At 41.9% G+C, this 22,955-nt stretch overlaps 1 long non-coding RNA gene across 1 annotated transcript in view; it reads left to right on the forward strand.

The window, feature by feature from the left end:
- Positions 1-19,753, forward strand: part of LOC116593017 — a 225,731-nt gene extending 205,978 nt beyond the window's left edge. Inside the window, exon 9 of the long non-coding RNA XR_004286702.1 lies at positions 17,963-19,753. This is a non-coding gene — a long non-coding RNA (uncharacterized LOC116593017). The remainder of the gene's footprint in view (positions 1-17,962) is intronic.
- The last annotated feature ends 3,202 nt before the right edge of the window (positions 19,754-22,955 follow it).

The following is a 22,955-nucleotide window of genomic DNA, read 5'->3' on the forward strand; positions in this document are numbered from 1 at the left end:
CTGTTGGGCATTGAATGGAAGACAATAGAAGATCTTCCTATTCTAGAGTCCATGGGTGTTCACTATTATATACTACAGCTCACTTACTAGTGAATAAATGAGTTTATTAAGGGTTTCTAAAATTAGGTATTCAGATTTTTTGTTGAGTTTGTGGACTATTCTACTAAGATAGTTCGCTCATATGCAATGCTTGTCAACGTTGGAAACTCTCCCTGCAGGTGCATACACACAGGCAGATGGTTGGACTTCCCATTGTATTCATGAAGGGTCTTTGTCATTAGTGCACCACACATTCTGCCTTGAGTCACTCTGGCTTTTCAACTGCTGCTATCCTTGATTTAACTAAAATTTTTTTTTTTTTGAATTTTTGCTTTTGTAGTCTTTGTCATTACGGAGTATTTTTTGTTTTTGTTTTTCTTATTAGAAAGTGGAATTGAGTGAAATATATGGGCCCCAGAAACTTGTTCTGCCTAAGCTGTCCCCAGTCAAGATATTGGGGGAGCTACGGCTCTAGACCTGACTTTCTCTTGCCATGATTGACGTAATAGACTGGGAGGTACCAAGGACACAAATGATTTGTTTCTGTATAAGTTGATGAGGACTCAGGTTACTCCTGTAATAATGCTCCTCTTGCTTGCTTGCCATCTTCCTCTTGCTGCCTTTGATGGGGAGAGAATTACAGAGCTAGAAATGGTATCCAACCTGAAATCCCCTCATCAGAGCTTCTAACTTCAGCGAGGGATAGCCCATGCTCCGAGGAATGGCCATTCCCAAGGACTGCAGAGCCTAGGAGCTGAGACTTCACGGCTTCTTCCGTTGTTGAAAACATTCTTCCTCCCTGAGTATGAACTGTGAGCTATTGAGGGCTTCCAGAATGTTCTCCTCTTCCTTATCAATACTATAAATTTTGTTGTGGCATGTGTGCTCACTGATATAGCACCCCCTTCTCTAATTTTATCTGTGGGCCAATGTGTAATACAGAGGAAGGCAAGGAAATGATGCTGATCTCCTAGACTTGGTCACTCATTACTTCTACTTCCAAACCACAGGCACCCAGAATAAAGTTTGTCCTTGAAAAATCACACCACCATTTTTATTATTTATCCAGGTCTGTATATTGTGCTTATCTCTCCTAAAGCTTGTGACCTAGGGGTGGGAGGTGAAGATGCAATAATGGTGGGGTGGGGGCAGTGAGGGATGGGATGAGGGATATAAAGGATAAACAGGCAAAGACAATACTTGGTGTTAAGAGCCTTGATAGGGTAAGCTTGAGGTTCCATGGGAACATATCAGGGGCACATAAGCACAATTTGAGGCAGTCATGGAGGAGTGTTTTTTTTTTTTAATTTTTTAAAAATGTTTAAAAGATTTTCATTTATTTACCTGACAGATCACAAGTAGGCAGAGAGAGAGAGAGAAGCAGGCTCCCTGCCAAGCAGAGAGCCAGATGCGGGGCACAATCCCAGAACCCTGAGATCATGACCTGAGCGGAAGGCAGAGGCCCAACCCTCTGAGCCACCCAGGTGCCCCATGGAGAAGTTTTAAAAAGGGAAGTTTTATCTAAGTTGAGATGCAAAGAATGAAAGGCATGATATTACCTACAAGAGTAGAAGTCTAGGAAAAAAAATCAAGGTTCTTTGTACAAGATAAAATTTTAAAATTTAAAATTTGATTTGCTCTGTGTTCTTGTAAGATCCAGATATGTTTTCTCTTAGAAGAGCATTGGGATCTTTAAATGGTGGATTTCATCACTCACACCTTTGTCAAATGCTTCTGAATTCCATGCCCCCATTCCCATCTAAAGCAAAATGGCACCATTTATTTTACTTGTCAGAAAATTAATTTTAAGATTTGCCATGATCTGTATACCCCCAACGGGAGTGTGCCCTGCCAGAGAACAACACTGTCAAGTATCTCGCCGTGAGAAAAGAAGAGTGAGATTTGTTTATTCTATACTGACCTTCATTGAGCACTTACTTTGTACCAGACAGTGCTCTACGTGCTGGAGACAGAGCAGTAACCAAAGCAGTACCTCTGCCCTCAGAGTCTTTACATTCTAGTAGGGGACATAGATGCCAGGTAGGGATGAGTATTTTGGAAAAAGGTGGACAGAGTGATGGGATGGAGAGAGGCTATTTTAGCTAGGGTACTTGGAGAAGCTCCTATGAGGAAGTAATAACTTAGGAGGGCTGGATGAAGTAGAGGAGTGAGCCGTATAGCTCTCTGGAGAAAGAGTGTTCTAGGTGGAGGGAACAAAAGTGCAAAGACCCTGAGGCAGGAACATGCTACCAAGCTGACTGCCTGGAGGACAAATGGAAAGTGATGTGGAGGTATGAGGAATAATATTTGATCTTGGCATTTCCCTTTCTTCATTTCTTTTCTTTTCTTTTCCTTCCTTCTTTCATTTCTTCCTTCCTTCCTCTCTTTCTTTCACTCTTTCCTCCTCCCCTCCCTCTCTTTCTTTCTCTCTTTCTTTCAGATTTCATTTATTGACAGAAAGAGAGAGAGAAAGAGCCCAAGCAGGGGGACCAGCAGGCAGAGGGAGAGGGAGAAGCAGACTCCCCTCTGAGCAGGGAGCCCGAAGTGGGTCTTGATCCCAGGACCCTGGGATCATGACCTGAGCCAAAGACAGACATTTAACAGACTGAACCAAGCCATACACCTCTGAATCTGGTGTTTCTCAAGAGGAAAAAGAAAGATTTGAGTTGCCTCTCAACTTTCAAATTTCTATTAAGAATCTTCATGGGGTGCCTGGGTGGCTCAGTGGGTTAAGCCAGTGCCTTCGGTTCAGATCATGGTCTCAAAGTCCTGGGATTGAGCCCCATGTTGGGCTCTCTGCTCAGCAGAGAGCCTGCTTCCCCCTCTGTCTCTGCCTGCCTCTCTGCCTACTTGTGATCTCTCTCTCTGTCAAATAAAAAAAATAAATAATCTTAAAAAGAAAAAAAGAATCTTCAAAATTATGCTCCAAAGAAAGTAATAGTTCTGTCTAGAATCTAGATCATCACTCATATGCCTTTTATATCTAGTTCTGATATTTTATAGACCTAAAATATTCTTCTTCTGCCCAAAGTCACACAAAGAGTCAGTATCAGAACTGAGATTTGAACACAGGCTACTGACTTCAGAACCTTTGTTTTTACCAAGATATCCACAGCCTCCATGATAAGATATCTACAAGATATCCACAGCCTCCATGATAAGATAAATGATGGTTCTCTTCTTGGAGTTGGAGGAGAAAACAGGCATAAAACAAGTAATTACAAACATGCGTCTTCCAAGTGAGACCTCATCTCACCTGGAGAAAGTGACATTTAAGCTGAGAACTGAGGAAATGAACCAGGTGCAAGAGATGTTGGTCAGGCCTTTCACCTGCAGATCTGCCTGAGGTCAAGGCAGGGTATCTGTCCATGACTTAGCTTGGACTTCCCCGGCCGTACCTAAGTACCTAGTATCTTGCCCTGAACAAAGTCTAGACACAGTTTGTTTGTGTGTGTGTGTGTTTTCTTTTTTTTGATTGGGTTGAAATAAAGACGTTTAATTTCTTCCCTATTGCTCACTGCTTCTGGTAGACGTCTTCTTTAACCGTCGTTTGTAAATCCTAGTCTTCACAGGGCCTGGTGAGGTCACAGAACCAAATTCTTTCAGTTACCTTTAAGTGACACCCACTAATTTCAGTGGAAGCCACATGTATTTACTTGAGGGGAGGATTTGGTCCATGGGATATTGCAGAGTAATTAATGACAACTCCAGCCTCTTCAAATGTACATTTAGTATCTGTAATCATTGTTTAAGAAGATTACAAGCCACATGAATTAGAGGTTGGAAAGTTGGAACTACCTCGGCATTCCAATCGATGTCCATTCCGTATCCTGTTCTCCACTCCTTTCCTTTTCAGACTAACACCATGTTGTTATTATTTTTCTTTACACCTAGTTTCCTGGGTTTAAAAACAAAAACTATAGTTTAAAGCATTTTTTTTTTTTTAATACGGAAGCCCTTTCTGAATTAAATTGGTTGATAGGGGGTGAGTTTGGAAACTGCCAAATGCTGCTCCCTGAAGTTCTTTCCAAATATGACTGCTGGTCCAGGATGGTCCAGCAGGGTATGTCTGCTGCTGACCTCAGGGATCCATTCTGGGTTTGCGTATCTGTTTTCTGCTTTCTTAGCACCGTGCTCGGGAAGGAAATGTTGTGTCCTGCTTAGGCTGTGGTTTTAGATCTATGAAGCATCTGGGCATTCCTCTGCATGTTAAAAAGGGTCTCAAACAAAGAATAAATTTGTAAATGTTTCGTGGCTGGGAGCTGCAGGGTACAGACGGAGATGGTATCAAAACAAAGGACTTTAAAAAAAATCCTTCCGATAATGCTCTCATCTACCTCCCCTCTCATTCACTTTTTTCCTTCCTTTCCCTTCTTTCCCTGTCTCCCACATCCATATTGTACAATGGAAAAATATTAAATATGTTTACATATTAAATATAAAAGATGAAGTCGACAGTTTGGGAACTGAAGTTCTGCATGCAGTTCTGCTATTGTCTTTGGTACCAGAAACAAGTCACCTGACTTCTCTGGGACCCGATTCCTTTTTCTATTCAACAGATATTTGTTGGAACCTACCATGAGCACCATTTTACTAGGGATTTGGAGGTGAAGAAAACATATACAGTCCCTACTCTTTTGGAATGTGACCACAAAGAGACAGGAATCCAACCACATCATGGCAAGTCAGACAGTTCACCCACATTTTTATGTCTGTGGCTCCTTTGTCTATAAAATTGTATGGCATTGTCCATGCTCTATGTCCCAGACATAATATTATTAAAAATGTACCACTACCGGGGAGCCTGGCCGGCTCTGTTGGTGGGGCATGTAACTCTTGATCTTAGTCCTGTGAAGAGTGTAGAGAGTTTAAAAAAAAAAAAAAAAAAAAAAAAAAAAAGCAGCACTACAAAGGATGTAGAATGGCCAAATCAATTAAAAAAAAAAACAAAACGAAGTTCGAAGAGTTAATTCTATCTGGTTTGAGGACTTACTGTAAAAGCTACAAAAATCACAATAGTGTAGTGGTGGTTTAAGGATAGGCATTGATTAATGTAACAGTTGAGAGTTCAGAAATTTATACCCACACTTACATGGTCAACTGAGTTTTGATAAAGTTGATAAGATAAGAAGATGGAGATAGTTTTCAATAAATTATGCTGGGATAGCTGGATTTCTAGATTAAGAAAGCATATGCAGAATTTAAGTACAAATAGATTAAGGAACTAAATCTAAGAGCTAACACTATAACCTTTATAAAAGAAAACATAGGAGAAAATTTTTGTGATCTTGGGTTAGGTAAAATTTCTTACATGGAACACAAAGAGCTTGAACCATGAAGAAAAATTATAAATTGGACTTCAAAAAGACTAAAAACATTAGCTTGCTGAAATACATAAGGAAATGAAAAGGAAATCCATTAATAGAAATATCTGTAAGGGATGTATTTGAAAAAGGACCTGTATCCAGATAGCATAAAATTCTCCTATAACCCAATAATAATAAAACAATCCAATGATAAAACAGAAAAAAAATATTTGAATAGACACTGCACAAGGAAAATATACAGGCAGTAAGAAATCACACAAAGAGATTCTCAACAGCTTTGGTGATTAGAGCAATGCAGCTTAAAACCGCAATGAGAGACCACTACGCCGTGCCAAATAGCGAAGATTAAAAAAAGTAACATTAATAAGTGTTGGTGAGGATAAGGAGCAACTGGAAGTCTCATACACAGCTGGTGGGAATGTAAAAGCGGCAAAACCATTTCACAGAAGAAAGTTTCTTTAAAATGTTAAAATTCACTTATCATATGACCCCCACCCTTCCACTCTTAGATATTTGCCTCAGAGAAATAAAAACGTATACATGAAGGCTCATAGTATTATTACTTCATAAGAGTCCCAAACTGGAAACAATCCAAATAACCATTCAAAAAGAAAAAAAGAGAGAGAGAAAGAAAAAGAAAATGGTGATATGCGATGTAATAGTGACAACTGAAAGGAATCAAGAACTGATACAGTAACACAGATGAATCTCAAAAGCATTCTTCTAAGTAACAAAAGCCAAAAGTAAAATAACATACACTGTTCTATATGATTCCATCCACATTAAAGTCTAGAAAAGGCAAAACTGTAGTGGCAACAAGCACACCAGTTGTCTTCTGGGGCAGAGGGTAGAGAAGGGAGTTGAGTGCAAAGGGGCCTGAAGAAAAGGGGGTTATGGAAGTCTTCCGAAGTGCAATCCTTGTGGTGCTTGGATGACTGCACATTTACTAAAATTCATTCACAGTTAAAATTGGTGAGATTTACTATACATAAATTATATTTAAATAAAGCTGGAAAAACTGTTATTTCAGAATAAATGCTTAGAGCATAGAAAAAGCAGCACATTTTAATAAGGCATATTTTGGCAGTTACAGAGGACAAGGGAGAACGTGGTAAGCAATGGGAAAATTTTTGAGGTTCATCCAGGAAAAACCTCTACTCACCATGGAACCCCAGCAATCCTAGGCAATAGAGCGCCCAGCCTGGGACACTGCAAGGAACCCAGGCCGAAATGTCAGGCACCAGAAATAGGTTTCTTATCACCTCCTCAGCAGTATCTGTCAGAGGCTACAGGCTGTGGCTTCGCTGCTTTATCTGCCTAGATAAGCCCTTGAGGGCTTCTCCTCAGCCGCTCCCTGGAGGCCTGGAGGTGAGAGGGTGGGAAGTGTGGGGCCCCCAAGCCTTCCTGGTCTGGGTTTGACTCCCTGACGCAGGATGTGTCCGCTCCACTGTGGAACTTCTGTTGCTCTCCAGCCACTCCTAATGCTTCTTCTTGGAACATCCTATTTCTAGACTCCTCTGAGGACTCCCTCACTGCACATGCTCTCCTTGGGATTTGGTGTTACCTGTGGTGCTGATTTCTTGAGGGCATCAAGTTGAGTGGGCAGTAGAGAGCTGAGGTTTTAGAATATAGTTAACCCAAGGCTTCTCTGAGAAGACCCTCTGAACTTGACCTTTCTTCCTCCTCAATCCTTCAACCCAGTTCCGGGCTCCAGGACCTTTCTCTTCCCCTTCTGCACGTAACCAGCTGCCAGGGACAGCTGGTGAGGAACATGAATTCTCATGAAAACTCTCTCTGTTTGAATACGCATCTTGGTCACTCACCTGTTGCTTCCTTCCACATACATGGATCCACAAATTTCACAAATTATTCACAAATTTCACAAATTATTATATAAAAATATTTCATAAATACATAGATCCATAATTTCACACATTGTCAGAAAGAATTACAGCAAGTCCAGAGCACGGTTTTCCAAAATGTCTTCCTCAGAACTGAGAAGTGTTAATAGGCACTCAGTGGAAAATAGATTCCATGATCAAATACATGTAGGAAATGCCAATTAAATGGGTTTTTATATACCGTACACTACGAGAAGTCTCAATATGGCCACTTGGATCAGGAGCCTCATGACATGGGACAAGGAGTTGCAATAAGCAGCGTTTGATCAGACAAACATTTGCTTCTCTCAGGTTATAAAGCAGCACTGTCAAATCAAAATAGCTCATGAGCCATATCTATAATTATATATATAATTTTAAGTGTTCTGGTAGTGTTTTTTTTAAAGTAAAAAGAATATGTAGGCCTAATTTTTTATATAAAGTTTTAATGTGTCTATTATTGTTTAGAGATGTTTCAGATTCACAGCAAAACTGAGGGGAAAGTACTGAGAATTCCTATCTGCCCCTCCACCTACAACACCCACAGCCTCCCATCCTCTCCTAATTTTAGTATTTTATTTACTCCAATGTAGAAAACTATTATTATTTCAACGTTAATCAATGAAGTTGTAAAGTCCTGGAAGTTTGAGGTGACTTTCCTGAGTTACAGACCCAATTAGTGTTAAAAGTGAGACCAGCTCGTGGGTTTCCTAACCCTCAAAGGAAAATTCTTTCCACAACACCATGACTCAAAAATAAATCTTTTCCTTTTAGGAGGGAGAATTCCAAGTTCCCTGTTTTGCCTGTCGGGAGAACTCACTTCTGTTCCCTCTGAATTGAATTAGGATTGGTCTTTGTCTAGTGGCAAAGAGCGCCTGCGTTTCCCTAACTATCCACCGTCTTTCATTCTACTGTTTACTTCTTCGAATCTCCATACTGTCTCTGCTTCCTAGGATTTGCACAGTGTCCCTTTTTTATTCACACCAGGGGCTCTTTCAGGCCGTTGTGCGCTAGGATCTCTTACTGTCGGATTGCTGTGATGGCTCCTGGCCACTGGAATTGACGAGAATGAAAGGAATTTTCCATTCATCATTCAGTCAACAAATACTTACTGAACACCTACTATGTGCCAGTGCTGGGGATTCACCAAAGAACACGCCATCTTCTTGGCCTCTGGAGTTTAGATTCTAGGGGCAGAAGACAGACAAAACAGATATGTAAATATATGGCATGTCAGATGGGAATAAGTGCTACTAAGAAAAGATAAAACAAATAAGGAGAAAGGGGAGTAAGGAATGGAGGTAAGTGGGAAGTGAAGGATTCTTTTATTCTCTAAGTGTGGTGCTTATTGATGGAAAGGGGAAATTGATTTAGGGAAAATAAACTTCCTAGTCTAAATTATTAATGTGTGTTTAAATGGCTTTAACACCTTTGTGAACATGGAGAGCCTCTTAAGTAAATACTGAGAAAATTTCTCTTTAAAAAAAAAAAAGATTGTATTTATTTGTCAGAGAGAGAGAGAGAGAGAGACAGTCTGTGCACAAGCAGGCAGAAGGAGAAGGAGAAGCCAGGCTCCCCGCTGAGCAAGGAACACATGATGCGGGACTCGATCCCAGGACTTTGGGATGACCTGAGCCAAAGGCAGTCACTTAACCAACTGAGCCACCCGGGCGTCCCAATACTGAAGAAATTTCTTAGCAACTAAAGTACATGCTATTCACCAGGTTCATGGTGTGGGTTTAGCAATTTAATGAGAAACCAAGGGTCTCTCCTCCCTTAGCATTCATCTTCCAAATCTCTGTAGTTAAAAGATGTCAGGGGCGCCTGGGTGGCTCAGTGGGTTAAGCAACTGCCTTCCGTTCAGGTCATGATCTCAGAGTCCTGGGATCGAGTCCCACATTGGTCTCCCAGCTCCAAGGGGAGTCTGTGTCTCCCTCTGACCTTCTCCCCTCTCAGGCTCGCTCTCTCTCTCAATCTGTGTCAAATAAATAAATAAAATCTTAAAAAAAAAAAAAAAAAGATATCAGGAAGACAGAAATGGTCATAATGAGCTGCCCTTTATTAAAATCAGTCTCCATTCAAATACCCCTTCCTGTTTGACCCTGGCATCTGTCTGGCCGTGGGTCAGTCCCCTCTGTGGCTCTTAACTTCGTGGCTTGTTAGATATTAACGGTGAAACTATAGATTGAAAGTGTAAAGCAGATGCATTGCAAAAGGCCAAAGCACAATCTGCCAAATGTTTAAGATTTCATGAAGTTGAGGAAAGTGATACAGAAGTTACTAGAATGAGTCCTGAAGTTGTGGGCAAATGCAGATTCAGATGAGGTGATCTGCTGAGGGCTGAAGAAAACAGGGACTGGAATGATGATAAGTGCCTCCCAGGGGAGCGGGAGAGGCCACTGCAAACCAATTCTAGTCAGAGGGGTTTTGCAAAGTGTATATCGGATAATGTTCCTTTGGGGACAAATATGAAATGAAGGATATTGTGCTACCTACAGTTTTGTTTGAACAATTTAGCAAAAACCTCCTAAGTGATTTATGTGCTGGGTTTTTCCCCCTGAGAATAACTGTGCAGTTAAAACTTTAAATTACATTAAATGTTAGTTTTATTTTTATAACTTTTAGCTCATTTTCCAAGATAATGCTCCCAAACACCTATTAAAAAAAAAAAAAAAGATTTTATTTATTTATTTCGGAGAGCGATCCTGAGAGGGGAGAGGTCAGAGGGAGAAGCAGACTTCCTACTGAACAGGAAGCCGGATGCGGGACTGGGTCTTGGGACTCCAGGATCATGACCTGAGTTGAAGGCAGTTGCTTAACCAACTGAGTCACTCAGGCATCCTTTTTTTTAAAAAAATTCTTTTTTTTTTTTTAACACCAATTTTTCTCAATGACATTTTGGTGCATTCATTTTACTTTATTTTATTATTTAAAAAAAATTTTTTTTGGTGCATTCATTTTAAGTGAACTTTTCTGGATGCCACTTACCCTGGAATGGCAAGAAATACCCGGTAGATGCTAGTAGTGTCTATACTTCTCAGGTGAAGAAACTGAGATGTGAAGCATTTAAGGTCACAGAGCTGGTAGAGAGGCTGCTAGAAACCTAAGCAAGGGGACTCAGACCACCTCTCCACTACACAACACTGCCTCCTAGAGGGGGTCGCATGGAATCAGCTTCTTCTTGACCAAAAAACCGAAAAGTCTTGCATAAAAAGCTGTTTCGTACATGTTTCTTGTGGACCTCACAGGTGGGAATGATGCTACCTTAAATATTCTGGCTCAAGGTAGTTTCGAGCAGTAAGTAAGCACATTGTCTCTTGTCTCGCCATCATCATTTACACAGTCTAAAAGGTTTAAAGTCTGAACCGCCTAACTACCAGTTAAAGTCTATTATCTTTGTGTTCGCTTAACCTCTGCAGGACATATCAGGGAAGTTAAACATATCTGTTATAAGTGTTGGGTATCTAATTGCCTTACCTTATAGCTTAGGCAAAAGGCAGACACTAAATAAAGAAAACCTTCCGCCTCACAATAACATACTGCCTTTGTACATCTTTCAAGCAGAGGAAAGATAATGGCCATGTATGATTTTAAGCAAGACTGCTGATTTGCAGTCTCTTCAGGAAATTGTAGTGTTTCCCAGGACAATATTCCTAGTCAAAATAAATTAAACCTGAAGCCAAAGTGATGACCACAGTCAAAGTTAATGACACAGTGTGCTGGGTTGGAAACAACTGGAGGAAAAATAAGTTATCATTGCAGACCGTTCACCCTATAATCCCCTCTTTATTCTCTGATCCTTGGTCACCAGCCGGATGGGAGAAAATAAAGTTTTCTCTTTAAATGCTGTGTAGATAAGGCAGGAAAGCCCTTCACTATGATGAACGGAGTTTAGGATGCAAGGAGGTCTGCTTTAGAGCAAGATGAGCTCTTTAACGCCTGCCGTTTCAACTTTTAAAGACAACAAGGCAATCCTGCCACGTCCTCCTGGAGCCAGAAGGTGGCTGGGGTGCTGCTCTCACTGGCCACGGCCTCACCAGCTTGACAGAGGAGACAGAGGGAGAGTAAGGCTTTCCTTTATTAGATGGAGGACTGTCCAGATTAGTAGACCACCAGCAATTGCACATCTGTGTCCACATCCATGAGAATTCCAAGCTGGAACTCAAAGAGATATTTGCACACCCATGTTCACAGCAGAACTGTTCACAGGAGCCAAACATGGGAACAGTGGATGTGTATACTGACAGATGAACAAATAAGCAAAATAAGCCATATACATAGAATGGAATACTATGCAGCCTTATAAAGGAAGGAAATCCCTACTCCTGCAACAACGTGACTGAGACTTGAGGACATTGTGCTGAGGGAAATAAGCCACTCACAAAAGGACAAAGATTGTGTGATTCCACTCATCCGAGATACTTAGAGTAGTCACATTCATAGGGACAGAAAGTAACACAGCGGTTGCCAGAGGTGGGGGTGGAGGAGAAGAGGGAGTGCGGAGGTCATGTCTGATTGGTCTGGGGTTTCAGTGTGGGAGGATGAAAAAGGTTCTGGAACTGGAGGATGGCATGATAGCGCAGAAATGTACATGTACTTTTAAAATGTAAATGTACTTAATGTCACTGAATTATATGCTTAAAATGGTAAGTTTATGCTATGAAAATGTATACAGAGAGAGAGAATGCTGGGGGGTGGGTGGAGCACATGAGAAGGAGTGAAGAAACGCAGCTCTAAGATTTTGCACTCATACTACTGTGTGAGAATTATTTAAAAGCAGCCCGTTACTAAAAGAAAGGGAAAACTTGCCAGATGATCATGTACTATTTTACTGAGTGCTTCCTAACAGCCAAAGATTGCACCAATGGCTTTACGTGCCTTACTTAATTCATGTATTCTTCACAATGACCCCACGGGTCTGGTAGTACTGTTTTACCCTTTAAAATTTTTACCCTTTTAAAAGTAGTAGGATGTGCTCTAAGAGGAGCCCGGGGGGAATGACACAAGGTGCATAGATGCATTGAAAGAAGCTACAGCAGGTGCGTGGGGAAGGGGGTGCACAGTGGGAGATGAGCAGAGTTCACTGACTTTCTCAGCTGGGCTGCCCTCTTTGCTATAACACAGGGGCAGCTGCTAATCTCTACAGCAAGGACAAAGCTTGGAGGTGTTTTCCCTGGAAGGAATGGACGGAGGCTGATAGAATTACATGATTCTTGATGATTCTCAATCAGTCTCTTCCTCCGAGTCTCCCCAAATATTTCACATCCTACCAGCTCAAAATGAAATCTCATCTAAGGCTGATCTCTTGGTTTTCACAGCTCAGGTTGTTTTTAGACTCGGTGTTACACAGATTAGAGATGATTAACCTTTAATTGATTTATGTGTTTTTGTCTTCCTTCAGTTAGTGTAAAAGATTTTTAGAGGTCAAGGATAGTTACTTATATTCATCTAGGGCTTCCAACATGGCTAGAAGAGTCTTGGTCAGACTAGCTGTATAATCGATGATTTGGGGGAAAAATAATTAACGAGTTAGGGATTACCATTACATCAGTATTAATAAAAATAAGAAGGGGTGCCTGGGGGTTCAATCAGTTAAGTGTCCAACTCTTGACCTTGGTTCATGTCTTGATCTCAGCTCAGGTCTTGATCTCATGGTCATGAGTTAGAGGTCCACATTAGGTTCCATGCTGGGTGTAGAGCTTAAGTAAAATATAATAATAATATAATTTTAAAAATAAAAGTAAGCATATAATGAAAATACCACAGAGTACTAAATGTTGGTTAGATGCTGGCAGTTCTGTAGCTAGGCCACAGGATGACTTTGGAGGGAAACAGACCTATCTCTGGCTTGGGAAAATGTACTGGCATCCATACAGATCTAAGAAGCCTGCAAGGGGCTCATGCAGCCTGGAACTTTGCAATGAACACCTTGCACAGCTCTTAAGAGGTGGCCCTGTATATTGGATGGGATCACACAGTTAACTCCTCCCTTCTAAGGCAGGAAGTGGTCTCAATAAATCCCAATACTAACAGCTTTCCCATTATACATGGTGCATGTTTCTATAAGTGCACTTACACAATATTGTATAATTTCCTAATCCCTGGTCTTTCTCCCACTTTAGATATATTAGTGAGTGCCTTGAGGGTAAGCACTCTATCTCATCTTTGTATCCCTAGGGTCTATGGAAGTATACTGCATGTAGGAGGTCCTCAGAACAAATGTTTGTTGAATGAAGCAATAAGGGAATGAAACAAAATGGTCCTTGTCAGGATGTTTGAAGCTCCAGATATGATGATATACAATAAAATGCTTGGAAGCTTACTTTGAAATTGCTCAGAGAAGAGCAAGACAATAGGCAAGTTCAAGGACAGAAGGTCAATGGTTATTCAAACCTTGGTAGTTTAACTTTGCAGAGTCTTACAGTGATTTTTCTTAGCATTCCTACCAGTGATCAAGAATGGCAGGTGGATTGTTTCCTCCACCTCTTACCCAGGAGAAATTTCTCTCCTCCCACTTATATAAATTCTCCATTTTGGGGGGGAGAGGTGGGGAATATTACTTTTTCTTGGTGATTTTGTCAGAGCGGGACACCTTGTTTCCCTAAATAATTCTGTTGTTCATGTTGAACTGTTATGGGGATATTCCATCTGAGAAACTATTATGGAAATGTAACAAAATTCACAGGGGCCATACACTCTTGAACATACTTCTTCATTTGACCTCCTAAAAATACCTACTTTCCACTTGGCCTTTGTGTGAGTCATCAGTGCTGTTGACCAGGTCTTGTCCGTGTCCCACCCTCCCTTACCAGCACAGGCAAGGTTGTACTTCCCCCTCCCCCTTGAAGTGAGGTGGGCAGTGTGACCCACTCTGGCCACGAGAAGGGGGATATGTGTCACTTCCTGCGGAAGCCTTACAGCCAGTGTGCTATTTCCTACTTCATCTTCCCCCCTGACCCCCGGGGGTGGGTCAAACTGAAGCCTCCATTAGCCTGAGGTCTCTGAGTAATTTCTATGAGTAATATATACACATTTATTATTAACGAGAAGTCAGAATGATCAAAGGAAATGCTTCTTTGAAGTGTCTTAGTGAAATAACTGGCTAGACATGTATATTTCAATGCCCCCCCTTTTCTTTGAAGACATTCCCTCATAGTGCACTATGATCTGCGTGAGCAAGAGTGTCTTCAAAGGCCTCTGCTGGGCCAGCATCCTTTCCAGTGTAAACATAAGTCCACTATGTCTTTGATTAGTGCCCTTCCCACCCATCAGTCCCTGTCATTGTTGGGGACCTAGACACCCAGAATTACAAGTTTTGCTCAAAGAAAGGCATTTATTCCTCAATCCAGAGATTTATCTGAGGACCGTCTCTGCTCCCTAGTCCTTCCTAGACACTAGTCACCCCATATCCCTTGCCTGTCTTTTGTTCTTGATTATCCCACATTAGTTTCTTGCACAGATACCCCCTGCTGCCCTTTATTTGCTCGTATGCCAAGCTGAGCTGTGACAAATACCCTTGAAGTATCAGTGACTGGCTAATCATTGGACTTTGTAGCTGTTGATCTTGCTTTGTCTCCTTGGGCTTGAAGCCAGGGCTGACCTTTGACCAGGTACTTAGTAGGTTAACTTTGTTCTCAGGCTCACACTTCTCTCCTCAGGGTTGGGCAACGGCACTGCATTAGACTACGGGGGACTGAAATCTCACACTACACTAACTAGCCATGTGACCTTGAACAGATGACCTAAAAACTGCAAACATCAGTATCCTGTTGCCTTAAGTACTGGTGGTACTTGTCTCTATTGCAAGAGCTGGCTGTGAAAACAAAGTTTTAAAAAGGATATCAGGAGTGCCTGGGTGGCTCAGTTGGTTAAGCAGCTGCCTTTGGCTCAGGTCATGATCCCCCCGTCCTGGGATAGAGCCCTACACTGGGCTCTCTGCTCAGTAGGGAGCCTGCCTCTCCCTCTCCCACAGCCGTTTCCCTCTGCTTGTGCTCTCTTTCTCTCTGATAAATTTTTTTAAATAAATAAATAAGGATATCAGCTGGTGCCCATAAGCCAAGAAAAGTTATGAGTTCTGAGAAAGTGATGGTCCTTAGCCAGAAAGTCATCAGAAATGTGGGAGAAATAGAAGGGGATCTTTCAGCCAGGCAGTGCCCAAGACTGGTAAAGTGAATGATCCACCAAACATGTTCCATGGACAACATGGTTTGTGAAAGAAACTGTTCTAGAAGGGACTCCAGTGGGAAGTCTGGGTGGATCAGGCGGTGAAGCATCCCACTCTTGATCTCAGCTCGGGTCTTGGTCTCAGGGTGTGTTTTAGGCTCCATGTTGGGTGTGAAGCCTACTTAAAAAAAAAAAAAGAAAGAAAAGAAAGGAAGAAAGAAAGAAGGTATTCTAGTTAGTGTGGAAATTGCTGATCAGGTAAAACATAAAACTGTAGTGAAAGTTGGAAAGTCAAAAGCGGCGTGAGAAGGTATTCCGAAAGTGCAGGTCTTGGTGGACCTACAATACCAGGGAAGGGAGGGGCTGGTCTGAGCAGCTCATATTCACAGACCAAAGGACCGGTATGAGAGAAAATGTACATTCCTGCCCAAAGGCTAAGAGTCAGCTTTAGTTTTTTGGCTTGCATCTGCCTCTGCATTGACCAGTAGACCAAGGGTTCAGTATTCATTGGTCTTCCCTCTCCAGAACTAGCCTGTGCCTGGCACAAGGTAAGAGTTGAGTAAGTGCTCCGTGAGGTCGTAGGTAAGTGAACCCATCTAGTGAACCCGGTTGCAAGGACTAAGCAGGAAGCGGATGGGAAGCTCGTGATAGAACAGTTGACTGTGACCAGAGTTTCTGCCCGGGTACAGTGTAGATGGAGGCATCTGGAGTGAGTCCACCCCCCTCTGAGATACTCTAGTTGTGAAGTCTGGACGTCTCTAGGGACCTTGTATCCAGTTTTGCAAAAGTTTACTGGGTCCATTGATGAAATCGCAGGAGAAGGGCTAGAGACACCTGGCACAGTCCCCCCAGGGGTTAGAGGACACCCACAGCCACCACATGGAGACAAACTGGTACCAAACCCTTTCAGGCCTCAGAAGGTCATCCCCCGCCCCCCACGAGGGATTAAGTTCTCTGTGTTTGGAACATGTTGTGCAAACTCTACCTTGTTGAAATTCCCCAAGGTTCTCACCTGGATATGGTAGTGAACAGTCTCTGAGCACTTCTCTTGATCCAAGTGTGTGATCTACTTTACCTAAGTCTCAGAGTAACCTGAAGGTTGGTACTGTTATTCCCATTTTTAAAGATGGGGACTGAGGCTACTCCCCCATAGGTCAAGGATTCAAATCCATGGCTGTATGGCTGCAAAGTCTCATGCCATCAACCATCTAGAAATGGCCCAGGTTCATTTGCTTTTTAGGTGAGAATGGGTGAGTATATGTGTACACATAAAATATGTTCCCTCGGGGTGCCTGGGTGGCTCAGAGGGTTAAAGCCTCTGCCTCCGGCTCAGGTCATGGTCTCAGGGTCCTGGGATGGAGCTCCACATCGGGCTCTCTGCTCAGCAGGGAGTCTGCTTCACCTTCTCTCTCTGCCTACCTGTGATCTCTCTCTGTGTGTCAAATAAATAAATAAAAATCTTAAAAAAAAAAAAAGTTCCTTCATTCCATGGTTCTCCTACAAATGTTGCTTTCATTACTCCCTAGCCATACCCTTAAAGTTCTAAGGCTGGGGGACTGAGGCAGACAAGCTTTAAGGTGGCCCCCATGATCCTCCTGGGGTTCACACCCTCATAAAAACCCATTGTCTTGAGTGTAGGCAGGGCCTGTGACTTGGAACTAACTGAGGGAATATAGCCAAGATGATGGAGTGTCACTCCCATGATGATGTTAGATTATATAAGACACCATCTCGCCAGTAGACTCCCACTAGAGTCTCTCTCCTTCTCTCTCTCTCTGTTGGTGACTTTGAAGGAACAAGTTGCTATGGTTCCTACAGTGGCAAGGAAGTCAATTCAACAGCTCAAGGGAGTTTGGAGACAGATCTTTCCCCATTTAAGCCTCCGATGAAACCCCAGCTCTGGCCAACACCTAGACAGCAATGTTGTAAGACCCTAACCCACAGGAACTGTGAGATAATGTGTTGTTTTAAGCTTGTGGTAATTTGATACATAACATAGAAAATTAATACAGAGATCATTGCTTGAAGAGAGGGAAAAAAAAAAAACCAACCTGCTATCTGATGATTAGGCAGACATGTAGATAGGGTCCAGAAGATGGTGCAAAACCATTTTGGGGCTTTTTCCATTGGTGAAAATCAATCCGGAAGAATCGTCCTCCACAGTGAGCAGTGGGGGATGGGAGTGGGGGGCGACTTTCTCTCTTTTCTCCCTCCCTTTGTTCTCCAGCAGGTCCTCCCCCTCTCAGTGGTGTGTGGACCTGTAGCTCCCAAGCCCTGGAGCCCTCAGTGGAGCTGGGCCATGGAGGGGGGCTCAAGTCCCTGCTCTTTTATCCACTGGACGGTTGAAAAGGAAAGGGGTTCACCGATATGGCCTCAGGGTGAAGCAGCTACAAGATAAACGTCTTTCTCTTACAGCTGTCAGTCACTTCTGCTGTGTATTTGTCTGCATTACAATGCCAGGAGAGTCTCTTTGTTTCCTCCCTGTCGCCAAAGACCTCTTTCTGTTATTTTTAGTTGGTATAAAACAGGAGTTGTTCCTTCCCTCACCCCCAGGAATGAAGGGAAGGAAGAAAATCCCATCAGACCTCACTTCTTATCAGAAGAGAAGGTTTAATATTCCTGAGCGGAGGGAAACTACAGGTTAAAGGCTAAATTCCTTTGGCTATAATGTAATAATAAAGTTGTTTTCTGTATATAAGGATCAAACAAAGCCTGCGCTTAAACCAATCGCACATGGAGATACCATCACTGTCCCTCTCGCTGTGACATGTTTGTGCTGGCTGAAGCCCGAAGCATTTTGAGACCGAAACGCAGGGGGATTTGGGCGGAGAGCTGATCCCAAGCCGAGAGGGCCGGTGACCTGTTGACCAAACGCACATTCCCTCCCTGCAAGCAAAACAATTCTGCCCCTGTCATCCGTCATCCCACTCGAGTGAGGGGTGCTGACAGACTTTGTGTTTAGCCTGCTTTGTTTGCAAGGAGGAAAGGGAGGGTTGCTCTGTCCTGATAAGAAGGCAAAGGTGGCATTCCCGTATTTTTGTTGGATCCCTTTGCATGAACAACCTCACCTGTCAAAACATGATGAAAAATGGAAACGGAACAAAGGAGGAAGAGGCAGGAACCAGTGAGAAGATGGAGTGAACCAGCCAGGGCCTTAAAACACAGTCTGTGGAATGTCTGGCAGATCGTTTTATAACTGCTAAATTTACTGTTGGGGACTTAATTGTGTTTGTGTAGTGTGGGGGTTCATATATTTATCTTCTGTGACTAAAGGATTATCACGGGCAGGACAATGAATATTCTAAAACACTACCGTGCATGCAAATGGAATAATAAATAAGTGATTTCTAGACAACGAGAATCAGACATATTAAGTTGCTTTGTACAGTGCCTTTCGCCACTGTAGCTAGTAATTTCCAGCTTTTTAAGATACAATTTTATAAACAAAGTGCTTTCACGGAGTTGTCTCTCTCAGTGACCCGAACGTTCGCTCACCCTCTTTTCTGAGAACCCCCCGGAGCTTCCTCCCTTGACTTCCAGACCTTGTCCAACAGTGGTGTGTCCTCCAGAATTTCATGACATTCAGGTCCGTCTGTCTCTTGGGCCCAGCTCTTCAGTCCGATCGATCCAAAGCCTCTCCCCGCCACCGGCACTTGTGGAACCTGGAAGCTGTCCCCCGCCTCCACCCCTCACTGGGTGGTCAGCTAATGGAATAAGTTCTCTGAATAGTCCCTTCACCTGTTTTCCTTAACAGAAATCTCCTGAGGACATTTCTTCCCCCATAGCTCCCTGAAGGGTCGGAAAAAATTTTCTTCCTTCCTTTCTTTCTTCCTCCCATGCCCCTTGTACCTTACAATTGAGAAGTAGAAAAAGCAACCTCTGGTCTCCTCATCTCCTCGCTCTCTTCTGAAACTGCTCTCTCTCTCTCGCCCCTTTCCTTCACCTTGCCCCAGTCATTTCCTTGACCTGTTTTTACTCCTGCTCATTCAGGGACTACTTGGGCCCTGGACCTATGCATTTCCTCTCCCCACTATCCCTCCCCATCACTCTGCAGCTGTGGCTTTCACAGGTGACCCATTCTAGACCCTGGCCTCCCACTTCCTTAATCCTGCCACGCCCCTCCACTCCAGCTCAGCCATCTACCCTCTTGGTGGACCCTGGACCTTTATTGACATCACCAGTAACTGCTTCCTTTCTGAAATCGCCAATCCCTACCTTCTTCCTAGTGATCAGCTGACTTGCTCTGTAGCTACACTTAGTTTACATTATGGTTAGAATCTACCTTTTAAGGGGCACCTGGGTGGTGTAGTTGGTTTAGCGTCTGACTCTTGGTTTCAGCTCAGGTCTGATTTCAGGGTCTTGAGATCAACCTCCTCGTTCGACTCCACACTCAGTGCCGAGTATGTTTGAGTTTCTCCCACTTCCTCTGCCCCTCCCCACTGCACACACTCCCTCTCTTTCTCACTGAAATAAAGCAATCTTGAAAAAAAAAAAAAAGGCTCTGCCTACTTGTGATCTCTCTCTGTCAAATAAATAAATAAAATCTTAAAAAAAAAAAAAAGGAAGAAGAAGAAGAATCTATACTACCTTTTAAAAAGAATGATCTGTAAACCTCCTCTCATCTTCATTTTCTTTGTTATCTAGCTTAGAGTCCATACCCATTGATATTGCTTCCTTAATAATACTCTTGACTCAGTGGATTTTGGTAATAAAAAATAAACCATCACCTAAATCTCACACTTAATAAAAAAAAAAACTCAAAATGGCTCATAGATTTAAATGTAAAATGTAAAACTACAAACCTTTCAGAAGATGATCTAGAAGAAAGTCTTCAGGACATAGGTCTTGGCGAAGAGTTCTTAGATATGACACCAAAAATGTGATCCATAAAAGAAAAAAAAACTGAAAAATGGGACTTCATCAAAACATAAAAGGTTTAGGGCGCCTGGGTGGCTCAGTGGGTTAAGCCGCTGCCTTCGGCTCAGGTCATGATCTCAGGGTCCTGGGATCGAGGCCCGCATCGGGCTCTCTGCTCGGCAGTGAGCCTGCTTTCTCCTCTCTCTCTCTCTCTGCCTGCCTGCCTCTCTGCCTACTTGTGATCTCTCTGTGTCAAATAAATAAATAAAATATTAAAAAAAAAAAAAACATAAAAGGTTTGCTCTGCAAAAGACACTGTTGACGAAAAGACAAGCAAAAGACTGGGAGAAATATTGGCAAATCACATTTCTGACAAAGGATCAGTATCTAGAATATATAAAGAACTCTGAAATTTAACTTCAAAAGAAGTTCTAACTTGAAAACTGACAAAAAATGTGCAGAGACTTCTCACCAGAGAGAGTTTATGGATGGCAGATAAGCCCTTGAAAATATGATCAATATCATTAGCCATTAAGGGAAATGAAAATTAAGATTATCACTATGTACTCATTAGAACAGTTAAAATAGTGATACCATACTGATATAAATAAATGGATAAATATATTTATAAATGGAAGTGAAAAGACAAATCTTTCATGCAGAATTCCAAATAATTTATATTTGGTACTACACTGTCTGGGTGCATTTCTCTCCACCTAAGCATCAGCTACAGAGAGTGCCTTCATCCCAAAGAGCACAGTGTGGAAAAAAAGAAAAAAGAATAACTTTACAATGGATAAATCTAACAAACGTAATTTCAGCCTGATGATCAAGGTTAACATCAACAGTGATAGAGTTGTGATTATAGTATGTATCCTTGATAGGATGTGATGAGAAGAGCCCTTTACCTGTGTACCCTTCCTACCGAAACTCCCTAACCCCAGTCCCAGCTTGAGAAAAAACATCAGAAAACATCAAGAAATCAAGTAGATGTTGACTAGAGACAGAGATTTTTCTACTATGTATAATTTATTCATGCAGAGGTGCTCTCTGATGGATGTGAATTCAACCTACAACCACACTGCCCCATGGGCTGTTTTGGACCAGATGGCATTTGGAGATTCAAAGACAAAATGGCCCACAGCAGGCCCACAGCAGCACTTCCCAACACTGGTCAGGGACAAAACTTTTACTTGACCTTAGAACCCCTACTGTAGAAATGTCTATTTTCCCTCCATAAAGCAGGGAGGGGCATAATGGTTCTGTCCTAAAATGAGGAGCAATGAGTGGGGAGCACTCACTGGGCTATGGGCCTAGCCCATAGGCTATTAGTAAGCCCACAGCTTACTTCCTATGGGTCCCCTAGCTTTCCTACCTGCCCATTGTGGGCAAAGTAGAAGAAAAGGCTTGGGAATTTAGGGGCTCTTGTTCCTTAGCATCACAGTATGCCTAAACTATTTCAAATCAATCGCAAATCATTCTCATTTTTGTTCATTTCAAAGTGAAGGAGAATTTTTTGATAGGGACAGTGATAAAAATGAAACAGCAAATCAAGCTGCATTTTACAGCCCATCCTCATGGGTTCAATCACATACTAATGTATCACATATATACAATGTTACCAGATTAAAAGAAAACTTGTACCAAGGAAACATAACGTACATTGTTTCATAAAATAAAATTCAGTGTTGTAAATGGTGCCATGTATTTTTTTAACTGTTGCTTTAAAATTATCTCTGATTAACAAATAGTGTTTCTTGGGAAAAGTTTTCTTTTGTTCTGAAATTATGAACTTCCTACATTTTTGGTGTTGAAATATCCTTTCCTTTCTGAAATGTTGGAAATGATAGCTTTTTGTTACTGTTGTTGTTGGCAAAATGAATAGTTTGGCAACTCCACATTAGTTATCTCTCTCAATTGCTTTGGAAGTTTTACTGTCCTAAAAAATTTAAGTCTGGGAACCACTAACCTAAGAATGCTCTCATTTTGAAAAATAAGAGGATTAAATAGACAAAAATTAAGAGGAATTCTATGTAAATTAAGAACTCAGAACATTTGGCTGATTTCATTAGTTTGTTTCCCATTATCCATTGTGTAAAATTTCACTTACTTCTCTCCCAATGGTATGTTAATTTATAAACACCCATGGTAGAAATGGGAATATAGTCTAGCTCTATAGTATCCTGTATCACAATTCTTTAGAATATGTGTTTTTCACTAGTTGAGATATTTGAAAGGTTTTGTTGTAGCTGTTTTCATTTGTTGTGTGTGTTTGCTTTGATATTTTTGCTTCCATCAGATAAATCCTATGGGTCGCGAAGATTGCAAATGGACTCCATGATGATTGGAGTGGTTGCTTATGTATGTATCAAAGAAACTAAGTTGATGGAAAATATGAAAATGTGTCTCTGAGGTTAGTCATTTTTTCCCTCTACACTGATCATAGAAGCAATAGAGTGATTCCATGAAAGTTGAAAATAATTTGCTCATGAATTTTGTATCCTACTTGGGACATTTTGAGCATGGGTGTAGTTTTGCTCTGCCCAGCTGCTGAAAGGCTTTCTAAGGATGTAAAAATGAGGTACTGATTGGATTTTCCCTTCATTTCCATCCATGCCCCAATTCAAATACATCTCATTTTGCCTCATTAGAAAGCAGATCCCTTTACTCCATTCCATCCCATCTCCAT

This window comes from Mustela erminea, chromosome 6 (genome assembly GCF_009829155.1).
Source record: "Mustela erminea isolate mMusErm1 chromosome 6, mMusErm1.Pri, whole genome shotgun sequence".
Classification (NCBI taxonomy): Eukaryota; Metazoa; Chordata; class Mammalia; order Carnivora; family Mustelidae; genus Mustela; species Mustela erminea.